Genomic DNA, 13,085 nt, shown 5'->3' with positions numbered 1-13,085 from the left:
ATTGCGGATTAAATATTTTTCTTTAACCCCCTCAATATGGGTATCAAATGAAAGGGCTACACTAGTAAAACACGATGATTACTTCAAAATTTAAAATTCAAGATGGACGCTGTTTCAATATGGCGGACTAGGTACATATTTTTCCACAACCACCACAATATGGGTATCAAAAAACCGTTTAACTTAAAAGTTTTTTAAATGTATTTATTTACTTGACCACCTTGTGGTGAGACGTCGAAGTGTTCATCTTTAATCATTCCAGTCAATATACTTACCCCAAATGTCACCATGACCTTGGCTATATCATCAGTCCGTCTATCGAAGTCTCGAAGAGTTGCTCTTCTGAAATGGCAGTAGATAGGGTAGTTTGCTCGTGTAATGGATGACCCTTGGAGGCGAAAGGTTCTCCCAATAGTAGTGATAATATATCTATAATAATATTTTGTTTGTCCTTACATTCAAAATTATTTAAAAAACAGTTATATACATGGTGCTACTACAATAAATAAAAATATGCTAGATATTCCTAGTCTTCGTCTTCAAACACTATATATGTATATGTATATATTTATTTCCAATCATCTTTAAAAAAGTGATCACTCTGAGAAACTTTTATAATGTTACAAGCCAATAATTACTGGCAGTGAAAAGTCTCCAGAGACAGACAAGGACAAAGAATATTTTAAATGACAATTCCAATTTTGAAAATTATTTTTTAAAATTAATTAGATAATTTATGGCACAAGGTATACGTATGTACAATAAAATTCCACAAACAATTTCAGATCTGTCACTTGAGAGATTTGAAACCGTTATTTAAAGTATATTATTGTATCCAAGAATACTATACTGATGTTAATGCGTGGAATTAAATGTCGATGCTCATTCAGGAAGCTAATTACTGTCGCGTACTCTTCATAAAACTATATTTGTAAAGAGCGACTGTTGAGTTTCTCGGCTCTCAACAGAACTGCCTTCCGAGACGGTAGCTTCCTGTAGGGACAACAATGTCAACATTTTAAGTTGATTAAAATCAAAAACTTGTTACAACCTATTTGAATAGAGAATATTTTGAATTTAGTATCCGAAAAACTCCCAATTCACAGCACAGTAAATACTTTTATTTAACTTTTAATACTCATATAGGCCAACTAGCATAGTTTCCACTAGACGACTTATCACTTCGATGGTTATCGAACGAGTGACCGAGCTACTCAATAATCAAGACGCTGTTTCAACCCCACCACTGTCAATCCTTTTACTGGAAGTTGTCGCAAAAGAGTGACGGGATCGAGTAGTGTTGCCATTTAAGGAAAATAAAACTACCTTTTATAATATATATAAAATGACTAGCTGATCCCGCAAAAGTTTTTGCGAGAAAAAAATTTAATTAACAAATAAAAAAAAAGTTGAACGTAGAGGGGTGAAAACTTAGGGTTGTATGTATTTTTGTATGCTGTATCATAAAAAAGTAAAAACAAAAAATTTCGTCAAAAAATTAAAAAAAAAATTTAAGGGTGAACAACCCTTATCACTTAGGGGTATGGAAAATATATAGTAGCCGATTCTCAGACCTACTGAATACGCATATAAAATTTGGTAAAAATCGGTCAAGCCGTTTCGGAGGAGTACGGTAACTAACATCGTGACACGGAAATTTTATTTATTAGATTACATTTGATACGTTAAAACGAACGTCTTTCGTTAAGATTTAACCCTGAATAGCCTGATTTACAAAAGTGATTTTTTTTTAAATATTACTGTGTTTGCTTGAGGGTCTAGATGAAGAGAAAAATAGTTTTTTTTTTAAATTTCGTTGCAAAGAATATTATACAACAGTAAAATTCGTACAGGCAACCTATAAAAAACTAATAGTAATGTGAACATTCGGTTTAAAAGATTGTTATCAAAATTGAAACTCTAGGCTATTAAGGGTTAAAATCTTCTATCTTGTCTTATGAGTTCCTATGTGGTAAGGATGGTACATTTCTATTTGTCACTAAATATTTATAATTCCACAAATGGGTAGTTTCACAATTGTACATTTAAAAAAGTCTCTTTTTTTCCATCTCGCGAAATTATCATTACTATGTCGAAAGCTTAATTGCATCCGCAGAGTTACGGACGTGAGTTTTTAATTAAAAACTGCAACCGCTAGCAGCGCTGGATTATTTAAAAGATTTTAATGTGATTAAACTTTTATATTTCATATGGCCATTAGCGTCGTCGACAACGACGACGCCTGGGTACGCTAGGCAAAAGTAATGAGTATTTTAAATTTAATAATAATATCATTATATATATGAGATTATCGGATGGAAGACAGTTAACCACATTATCTGAACACATAGCCGAAGACCAAATTAAAGGGGCGAATATAGATCACTCTCTATTAGAAAGCCGCTGTGCTGTGCTTGAATGTTCCATAATGTGACCAAGCACAAAGGTAGTGTTCCTTGATTATTGAAATAAAAATAGCAAAACATGTAATATATGTAAACAAAACTAATACAGGTAGTTGCTGAAAACAATTAGAAGTAATTATAAAGTAAATAAAACAACAACTATGTCATCTGTGATAAAATGTAAAATAACCAAATTATAAAATGTAAAATAAAAGATAAGTTTACAAAATAATGTGATAACCAAAAGCTGTGATAGTAAGGAACGAGGAACGAAGGAAGTAAGTGAATGAATGAACGGTAGAAAGTAAGTAAAAGAAAGATCATGTGAAGTATGACAGAACAGCATGGAAATAAAAAAAAAAAGAAAGTGAATCATTAAAAGATGAAAATGTCCCTGTCCCATAAGTTAGAGGAACAAAAGTCCCCCAATAGTGGGGGCAATTAAAAAAAAAAGCACTAAGTTGGGATCCTTCCAAGGGGATCTATGCTTGAATGAAATCAAAATAATCAGACGACATCACTGCCTAGGTTTCTTATCATTGAAATATATTATTGAATAATAAGCTTTTCCCGTCGATTTATTTTTAAAAATGCGTTTGGAAATTTGTTAGAAACATCGACCTCCTAGAGAACTTTCTAGAAAAATATTCTCCATGTCTCGTTGACTGTGATTTGACCATAAGGGTCTAAGAGACCACGTTTCAGCGCAGTCATCACTCGTAACACACATTGAGGAATATTGGAGATGTTTTGTAGGTTGAACAAATAAATGTAAATGTTGTTCACACAAATTCCATGTTTTTGTACAATGAACTCGTATGTAAAGGAATGTCCGACAGAAATGAGGCAATAATGGACGCCCTATTGCCTCGTTTAGCCGCCATCCGACTGGGTCTCCCGCCTATCCTTGCGAATACTTTATGATAATTGTCTAATTTATCCTAATTTCGCTTTATCGCGTTGTCGTTTTGCTTATAACTTTTTCTTTTAAGTTATAACGGATGTCGTTTCTTTTATTCTTTCTTGTTTATCTTCGTCGTTGTTCTGTGGTGTAGTTAAATTTTGAACCACATCCAGAGTTTTAACCGAGTAATGCGTTGGGTCCGATAGGTTCTCGAGTTACGACGTGGCAGGTAGACATGGAGTAGGTAGGCTGTGCACTAGGTAGATTGACGGCATGGTTAAGGTAGCCGGAAGACGGATACGTGCAGCGTAATATGGATCATCGTGGCGATCTTTGAAAGAGAATTATGCCTTGCAGTGGCTGTTCATCGGCTTGGAAGAAGGAGAAGAAGAATGTCTTTTAGGCGGAACGGTTCTCTAGTGGCGTGAATCGATAGAGACGGTGTGAGTAGAGCGAAGACACAGTGCAAGTCGCTAGGAAGTCGTCAGATGCAAGCAGCTTGGGATCGGTGATCGTGTTTATTTTTATGACAGACCTATGCATTGCAGTGGGTATCCATCGGCTAAAAAAGGAGAAGTAATATACATAAGTGATTTAAGAGATTTAGAAAGACTAAAGTGAGGCATGACAACATAAAGGTTGGGAATCACTAAGCTATTTTGAAGACTGGTATCTTCTTTCCACGGCTGAAAAGAAGAAGAAGGAATATACATAAGTGACAAATGAGTTTTAGAAAGACAAAAGTGAAGCATGACAACATGAAGGTTGGGAATCACTGAGCTATTTTGAAGACTGGTATCTTCTTTCCACGGCTGAAAAGAAAAAGTAATATAAATAAGTGACAATAGAGTTTTAGAAAAACTAAAGTGAGGCATGACAGCATAAAGGTTGGGAATCACTGAGCTATTTTGAAGACTGGTATCTTCTTTCCACGGCTGAAAAGAAGAAGTAATATACATAAGTGACAAAAGAGTTTTAGAAAGACAAAAGTGAAGCATGACAGCATAAAGGTTGGGAATCACTGAGCTATTTTGAAGACTGGTATCTTCTTTCCACGACTGAAAAGAAAAAGTAATATAAATAAGTGACAAAAGAGTTTTAGAAAAACTAAAGTGAGGTATGACAACATAAAGGTTGGGAATCACTGAGCTATTTTGGAGACTGGTATCTTCTTTCCACGGCTGAAAAGAAGAAGTAATATACATAAGCGACAAAAGAGTTTTAGAAAAACAAAAGTGAAGCATGACAACATGAAGGTTGGGAATCACTGAGCTATTTTGAAGACTGGTATCTTCTTTCCACGGTTGAAAAGAAAAAGTAATATAAATAAGTGACAATAGAGTTTTAGAAAAACTAAAGTGAGGCATGACAGCATAAAGGTTGGGAATCACTGAGCTATTTTGAAGACTGGTATCTTCTTTCCACGGCTGAAAAGAAGAAGTAATATACATAAGTGACAAAAGAGTTTTAGAAAGACAAAAGTGAAGCATGACAACATAAAAGTTGGGAATCACTGAGCTATTTTGAAGACTGGTATCTTCTTTCCACGGCTGAAAAGAAGAAGTAATATAAATAAGTGACAAAAGAGTTTTAGAAAAACTAAAGTGAGGCATGACAACATAAAGGTTGGGAATCACTGAGCTATTTTGGAGACTGGTATCTTCTTTCCACGGCTGAAAGGAAGAAGTAATATACATAAGTGACAAAAGAGTTTTAGGAAGACAACAGTGTGGCATGACAACATAAAGGTTGGGAATCACTGAACTATTTTGAAGACTGGTGTCTTCTTTCCACAGCTGAAAAGAAGAAGTAATATACATAACTGACAAAAGAGTTTTAGAAAGACTAAGGTGAGGCATGACAGCATAAAGGTTGGGAATCACTGAGCTATTTTGAAGACTGGTATCTTCTTTCCACGGTTGAAAAGAAGAAGAAGTAATATACATAAGTGACAAAAGAGTTTTAGAAAGACAACAGTGTGGCATAACAGCATAAAGGTTGGGAATCACTGAGCTATTTTGAAGACTGGTATCTTCTTTCCACGGATGAAAATGAAGAATGTCTTCCAGGCGGAAAGGTGCTCTAGTGGGTTATGAGTTGGTCCACGGCGTGGGTACACCGAAGTCAAGGTTGCTGGAAAGTCAGACCGTTGATAGTGGTTGGCTTGTGTGTGGGTGTCAATTCATTTTATTGCACGACTACTGCTACATAGCGGAAGTAACTATACATTAGTCCTTTTCTTACTTAGGATGGACTTCCGCAAAGTAACGATTGAATCTATTAGATATCGATGAATTAACATATGGTGAAGCTATTTTAATAAAGTAAAATTAATTTAATATTAACATAGACATAATATGAGTCGTAAAAAGGTGTAAAATATTCGAATGTTTAGTTAATGAACGTGCAAAGCGGAAGATAGGCTGGCATAGCGCCAGCGGGGGCGTCGGGCTCCGCTAACAGTGACTCATGGTGCGGGGGCGAAGGCCGACGCGTACTACGTTGTACTCACGTTTATCTATTTATAAAACTTATCATCACATCGCAATATCATACAGTTTGTTTCGAAACGACTCTATAGTTTTAGCATCTTAGATTCGATAGAAAGAGACAAACAGTATTATATTATAATGTATGTTATAAAACGCTGTCGTGCCTCGCAGCTGGGAGAAGAAAGATCCGTATCAAATGGCGGCAACCCTCTCCCAACTGTCTGCGTTTAGTTTAAGCGAAAAATGAATATTGTAAAAAAAACACTAGCGATACAAATTAGAATTAATAAAAAAAAATGCAGGATATTTAGATTTTAAAGACTCGAGTTTCTCTGAGAGATGTTTTTAAATAAATGTATGTTATAACTGTTGCGTTGTAATACATTTTTAATAACATATAATTAATGCGTCATAATTTAAAATGTTATATGGAAAATAGTGATAGACATATGATTAATAGAAGGTTTAAAAATAAACACTTACACAACAATGTATAAATTTCATCTTAAAAAAAGTTAACAAATCCTTCATGTGTATGTGTATACGTATACATAATAAAGTTTTTTTTTATTGTCCCCCGCTATTGGGAGTCTCTCGTACCCCCTATCTGGTGTGGGACAGGGACTTTTGTTTACATTTATTTAATTTTTCACAGTCTTTTTTATTTTCTTTCTCTTCATTTATGCATATTATGATCTTTTATTCGGTGTTCATTCTACATTTCTTCTTCCATTCTCTTTCGCTCTGTGACCTTCCATTCCTCTCTCGTTACACTTTATCATTTTATTTCTGTTTATTTACATTCTTTTTTTTTTGTTTTACACTTATATAATAAAGTTCCACGAGATATCTTAGACCATCCGTTTACTATTATTAAATCTAAAATTAAAAGTATATTATTAAATAAATCTTTTTATATCTAATATATATAAACTTGAATAAGTTTTTACTTGATCGAAACGTGTGGAACTTTGTTGGCTTCTTAATATAAACATGAAAATTCGTTAAATTTCATTTAAAAGAGCAACTGTTGAGTTTCTTGCCTGCTCTTCTCAACAGATCAGCATTCCGAGTCAATGGTAGCATACTGCTTATAATGTAAAATAATCGACGATTCAAAAGTGCATGTAAATGCCTACTTGAATAAATAAATTTTGAATTTGAATTTAGAATCATAATCATTTCTATATGTCATTAGAAAAATACTTAAAGATCTCCTGAAGATGCCCCGTGGAGGGGTGAAACACGTGTTGAGTGGTTTAACGGTGGCAGTTGTGTAATTCGCATTGTTTGCTGCATGCGCATTTATCAGCGGGCTGGCGGGCGGTGCACTTTGCATGACTACCACTGCATGTGCGAAAGTGGCTAAATATTGGACCTTTTATTAATTAAATATTGTTTACTATCTGTACTTGCAGACTTTGTACTGGTAAAAGTTATTGTCCCGACGAATTCTAAAAAAAAAATTCAAAGTGTTCCTTTTTTCATTCGTTCTTCTATCTTAATCTATGTCTGGAACTTGTCTTACGAAATATTTTCTTCTTCCATCCTTCACATAATCTAGCATTCTCTTCTTCCTACTTCCGTAATTAACTCTATGACCTGTGTTTACATTCTGTTCATCCATCACCTTCTATCCGTCGCCATATTGCTCACAACATTACGTGTTTATTATATTTAATTTTTAAATTTTTTTTTATTACATTTGCAAGTCTCAGCTGTTAAAATTTGTTTTCTTAATATATCACAGCTAATTTCATATAAATATATAAGCTATATAGTTAAATCTAAAAGCAATATAGCTTTTACATCTGTAATCAATAACAAGAGTACAAAAGGTGATAGTAGAAAAGAATTACCAGTTTTTTAGGTTTTAAAATAACATACAAATAAATTGACCGATAAAAAATTCCCTTTCATTTTAATTCTAATCTACAAAACCGTAAATCTGTATTTACAAACTTTAATGTATGTGCGGGCATAAATCTGAATTTGCATATTGATTTTTACCTTCGTTTAGTGCCACAATTAATAACGTCGACGGGAATTTGATAAAACGGACCGCAGGGCGCCAAAATTATTCCGCCATTATTCAATAGAGTTCAATGACTGCCCACCTGTCATATTCCATATTCTATCTCTCTCCCGCACACATGCTTGCGCAATATCTGTCTTATTCTCTCTTTAAAGGCGTCAGGTACTGTTGATAACTCGATTTAATGCGTAGTGATGTCACGTGTAGTGTTGCGTCGTCCAGTTTCCGGTTTTTTTATTCGATTTATATTTTTATACTATATTGTATCAAGTTATGAAAATATTTATATCTGGTAAAACTAAAATTAGGTCTTTAATATTTTTTGTGGCATATAAATTACCAAGAATGTTTTATATAAAATTATGCCCACAAAAGGTTACGAAGGACACGCGAAGCGGGAATTGGATATATTGGAAGCTAATAATAAAATAAAATACAAAATTAGAAAGCAATTTAATTATTTTTCATATCATTGTTTTAAATCTATAAAAATACTAAATTGTGTTCAAGCTCCTATGATAAGGTGTTACGAAATAATGTACTTAAAGAAATATACGAATTTCTTGAGAGCGGTGGAATAGATCATCAGGAAACTTTTCAGCCCACGGACGCCGGACATAGGCCTCCCCCCAAGATCGCCACCATAACTTGTCTTACACTGCCCGCTTCCTGGGAACGCATTAATTATTATGTTATATATTAAATACATAAGTTATACTTTTTTACGTTGGTACCTCGAAAGTATCTCCTGTAGACAATTCAAGAAAAAATTCTGGCCTAAACTATATCATCATTTCAGCTGCCAGATGTCCACAGCTGGACATAAACTTATCCAGCCTTCATCCGCCATCAGTCTGTCCACCCAGTGCGCGTTTTAAAAAGTTTATTTGCTATAATAACACCAAGTAACAATGGTATGCAAATTACAAATTACCATAATTGTAATATAGAATAAGCTGAATGAACAAGCGAAACTATCTATATTCCATTATTATCATTATTTCAATATAATAATACTTTCTTCCTTAATTCCTGCAATTGCATCATTTTATAATATATTTCTTAGACAATTTCTATCGACTCTGTAGATATGCTCCAAATAAAAAATAACGCGTCGTTCTAAAAAAGAGATTTATTTTAAAAACTTTAAACACGGTAGGTAGGTAATAATAATCACACAATGTTATGCACTATTAACTTACCTGAAAAGAGAGAAACGATATTTTAAGTTTATTATTTAAATTGTCGATTCCTTTTAAAAGTTTTCTCTGTAATATTGAACATCACTACCCGCTGTCACTATTGTCAATGACGTCACAATGGTTACGTCGCGTCACTAGCGACTACAAAGATAGATATCTTGCGGAGCTTTATTTAAAATCTATTGTATTATTATTTTTACGATCCATTTGCAATTTATTTGTAAATACATTGACGGTTGTTTATGATGAATGTAAATTGTAATAGTACAAAAGAATCGGTGTATTGTTAGTTTTTTTTTATTTAAAGATTTATTATTTTTATTATCTGTTTAAAAATTTATTTATTATTAATTCTATTTAATCTCTTACTTTCTATATGGCATTTAATTTACATTTCTGATATCACTGGCAGTTCATCACTTTATTTAATATTTTTTTTATTCTTGTTCTTTTTTTTTATTAATTTATCGCTTTCAATTGTTTTTCTTATTACATTTTTTCTGGCAACACTAGTGAGGCGATGTAGTATCCTATTCTCTCTGCTTACCGCGACTAGTATTCTATGGTGATGATATCAGTACATCCACCTTTTTTACCTCTTCCGGTGTTCAAGATGCCCCGCCTCTGGGGGGAGGACAGGGGTATGTGGGATTCCTACCCACTACCCCCCACCCCCCCTGGTGGTCGCCTTTTGCGCTATACGGGAGACCGCAATGTCTCCCGGTTAGGGATCGCCAAGCGATCTTTCCTCGCGCCGTGCTATTTTTTCGATAGCCCGTCCTGGGGTATGCGTGTATACGCTACCCCCGAAACCCTCGTGATGTTACCACGATGGTTCGAGACCACGTCGAACCATCGTCCGCCTCAGAGTCGCCGAAGCTAGTGGGAGTTTAGGGCCCCCACCCTAAACCCCTGCGACTCCGAAGGCCCCGTTTATGGTAGGGGAGCACCATAGCCTAAAACTTATCTAAAGTTAGCAAAGTTTGAAGGCTTCCGTCATTTTTACAACAATTTCATAAAGTTAGACGGCTGTTGACCTCTTTCGCTTCAGCAAATATCCATGGAGTGACTAAGGTAAAGGGTATCCACGAGGCTATCTCAGTTTTTTTTTATTGTCCCCGCTATTGGGGGCATTATTTATTATTTCCATTCTCTCCTTTCGTTCTTCACATATTCTTTCAATCTATTCTTTCATGCCACATTTCTGCTATCTTTCCCTTTTACTCTGCGACCTTTCCATTCCTCCCTCATTACATGTAACATTTTATCTTTATTTCTTTCCGTTTACATTTTTATCACAATTTTATATCACATTTTGAGTTACATCTTATCACATTTTTTTTTACTGTCTATTTAAAATTTTTCTTATTTTCTTTAATTTTTATTTTTTTGGTATCACTTTTTTAATTATTTCCTTGCAGTATGAGAGGAATTCTTCCCTAGTATCCTTTTCGCCTATGAGGAAGGCTATTGACTCCTCCCTGATTTTAACGCCAGACCGGTACTCGAATTCGAGGCTATCTCAGTTTAGGGTGATACTCTTCGACTAAAGGGTGCCTGATGAGGTTGAACCCTGACTTGGTTAGTTGCAATTCACAGCTGGCAGTGTGATAGAAGAAACTCCAGAAACGTTTCTTTCTAGAATGTTTGGAAGCGAACCCTGTCAGATCCAGTTAGTGACGTGATATATATGTTGTACTCAAACCACGAGAAACTATGTTGCAACATATTCGAAATTGAAAATAGAACATCCATCGAACACACCAACAATTATATAACGGTTAGAAGTCACTGAAAAGAGTTTCAATTCTACCTAAAATTCAAACTGCTGCGCCGTTTCAGCCGCCATTAAATCCGAACGAAAATACAAAATGGACGCCACATATTTAGTCTGTTGTATTCCCGCCATTTTGTAGGGCTGTTCATTCGTTTGTAATTGTATGTTCATCATTGTCAATGCGCGTAAACGAAATTTGTTTTAGATTATTATTATAATTTTTTGAGGTTATATTTTTGACATCTACGTTAGGTTAAATTCTAGAAAGTTCCAATGAGAGCGTTGCACAAACTTGACTATATATTTTAGGTTCTCTCTTTCCATCTATTTTTATTATTAGATAACTTCTCTGTCTCTCTTTCTATTTTATATAAGAATTCGCCTATATCGAACTTAACCCTTAATAGCCTAGAGTTTCAATTTTGATACCAATCTTTTAAACCGAATGTTCACATTACTATTAGTTTTTTTTATAGGTTAGCTGCACGAATTTTGCTGTTGTATAATATTCTTTCCAACGAAATTAAAAAAAAATCTATTTTTCCCTTCATCTAGACCCTCAAGCAAACATAGTAATATTAAACAAATCACTTTCGTTAATCAGGCTATTAAGGGTTAAGTAATTATTAGCTTAATTTGTCTGCAACGTTGTCTCAACGTGGTCTCAGCTAAGGCAAACTAAATTGGCAGTGGTCAGAAGATATACTGCGTAGAAGAGATAGCAACTGGGGCCTTCAGGCTTTGGAACAGACACTACCAGCAAGCGAAGCTTAGGATGTCCACCCTCAAGGACTGATGGCCTTTTTAACGTCATTAGATGAAGCTGGAAAATCTACGATGGAAGACTATCTCCAGCCGTGGACATTGTCACAGTATTAGTCTTTCCTTGAACATTAAATATTAAAAAAAAAAACTTGTTAAATATCTTTTAAATACACGAGAGTAAAATGGAACGTATTTGAGCGGGAAAGCCCCTCCAGCCGCTACAATTCGAATGGCATTTTTCCCCGTGCTATTTTTTGTGGCCAATTTTAATCGCCGCTGCCATTTTGCGGAGTTCGCCAACGAGGCCGTTTCATTTCTCCGTTCCTTTGAATCGTCTTTTTAAAAAATTCACCGCCGTTTTCATTATATCGCCTTAATGCATATTCCTATTGTGTTGCCTGTTTCTGCCGCGAACTGTCACAGACTATATCTGCATATTTGAATTATTTTTTTTGGAAACTCCATTTTGCGTGTGTAAATTTTACTGCAATAACACATGAGTTTTGTTTAGTTTTACATATTTAAATTTAATTAAATATTTCTTTTTTGTTTAAATTACATTATATCGATGCATATAAAACAAAATCATGTCAGTTACACCATATATAACTGTCTGGATCAATTTTTGGATTTGGACATGTATATGTATGTATATATATATATATATATATATATATAATAAAAATGTTCAATCGTTCATGTATTTGCGCTTTAATGCGTATGGTATGACATTTGAAAAGTCAAATTTTAATCCCTCGACTATTTCATTGAACTTACACGTAGCACGCAACAAAAGGTGAGCAAGTGAGAAAAATAACGGTTTTGTATAAAATAACACTAAATAAAAATAATATGTGTAAAAAAAAAATTAAAGTAATCAATTGGAAATATAAGTAATTAAATTTCAAGAATTGTGGCGAAGAATGGGAGGCGTGAATGTAATGTAAATGAATGCTGTAAGAATGAGAGACACAAAGAGAGAGAGAGAGACACACGCAGAGACAGACACACACAGGGAGAAACACACACAGAGACAGGGAAACGGACAGAGAGAGAGATAGAGAGACACACAGAGAGAGAGACAGACAGAGACACACACAGAGAGAGACAGACAGACAGGGACATACAGAGAGAGGTAGAGAGACACACACACAGAGACAGAGACAGGAACACAGAGAGAGAAAGACACAGAGACAGAGAGATAGAAAGAGAGACAGACAGAGAGAAAGAGACAGAGAGATGGTGAAAATAGGAAGGTTTGTGAAAAAGGATCATTGTAAAATATATCCCCGTCCCAAAAATAAAACGTCTGAACAAAAGGCCCCTAATAACGGGGGCATTAAAATAGAAAAAAAAAACTTATTGTGAGTTATTTAGATAGATACTGCGACCCTTAGAGAGAGTGTATTAGGATTAGTCTGCCGAAAAACTTGGATATGTATTAAGGTGACAGGAAAGTAATGTCGCTTTCTTAAGTTAAATTCACACGACTACATTTTTAACAA

The 13,085-nt window shown here is 34.6% G+C and overlaps 1 protein-coding gene across 1 annotated transcript in view; it reads left to right on the top strand.

Annotated features, from left to right (window-relative positions):
- LOC137933705 (uncharacterized) overlaps window positions 1-13,085 on the top strand; it is a 239,088-nt gene that overhangs the window by 86,195 nt on the left and 139,808 nt on the right. The gene's annotated exons all lie outside the window — the stretch shown is intronic.

This window comes from Battus philenor, unplaced genomic scaffold (genome assembly GCF_028537555.1).
Source record: "Battus philenor isolate CCGP_79_NKW_IND1 unplaced genomic scaffold, ilBatPhil1.0.hap1 SCAF_14, whole genome shotgun sequence".
Classification (NCBI taxonomy): Eukaryota; Metazoa; Arthropoda; class Insecta; order Lepidoptera; family Papilionidae; genus Battus; species Battus philenor.
This window is presented reverse-complemented; position numbering and strand designations above follow the sequence as displayed.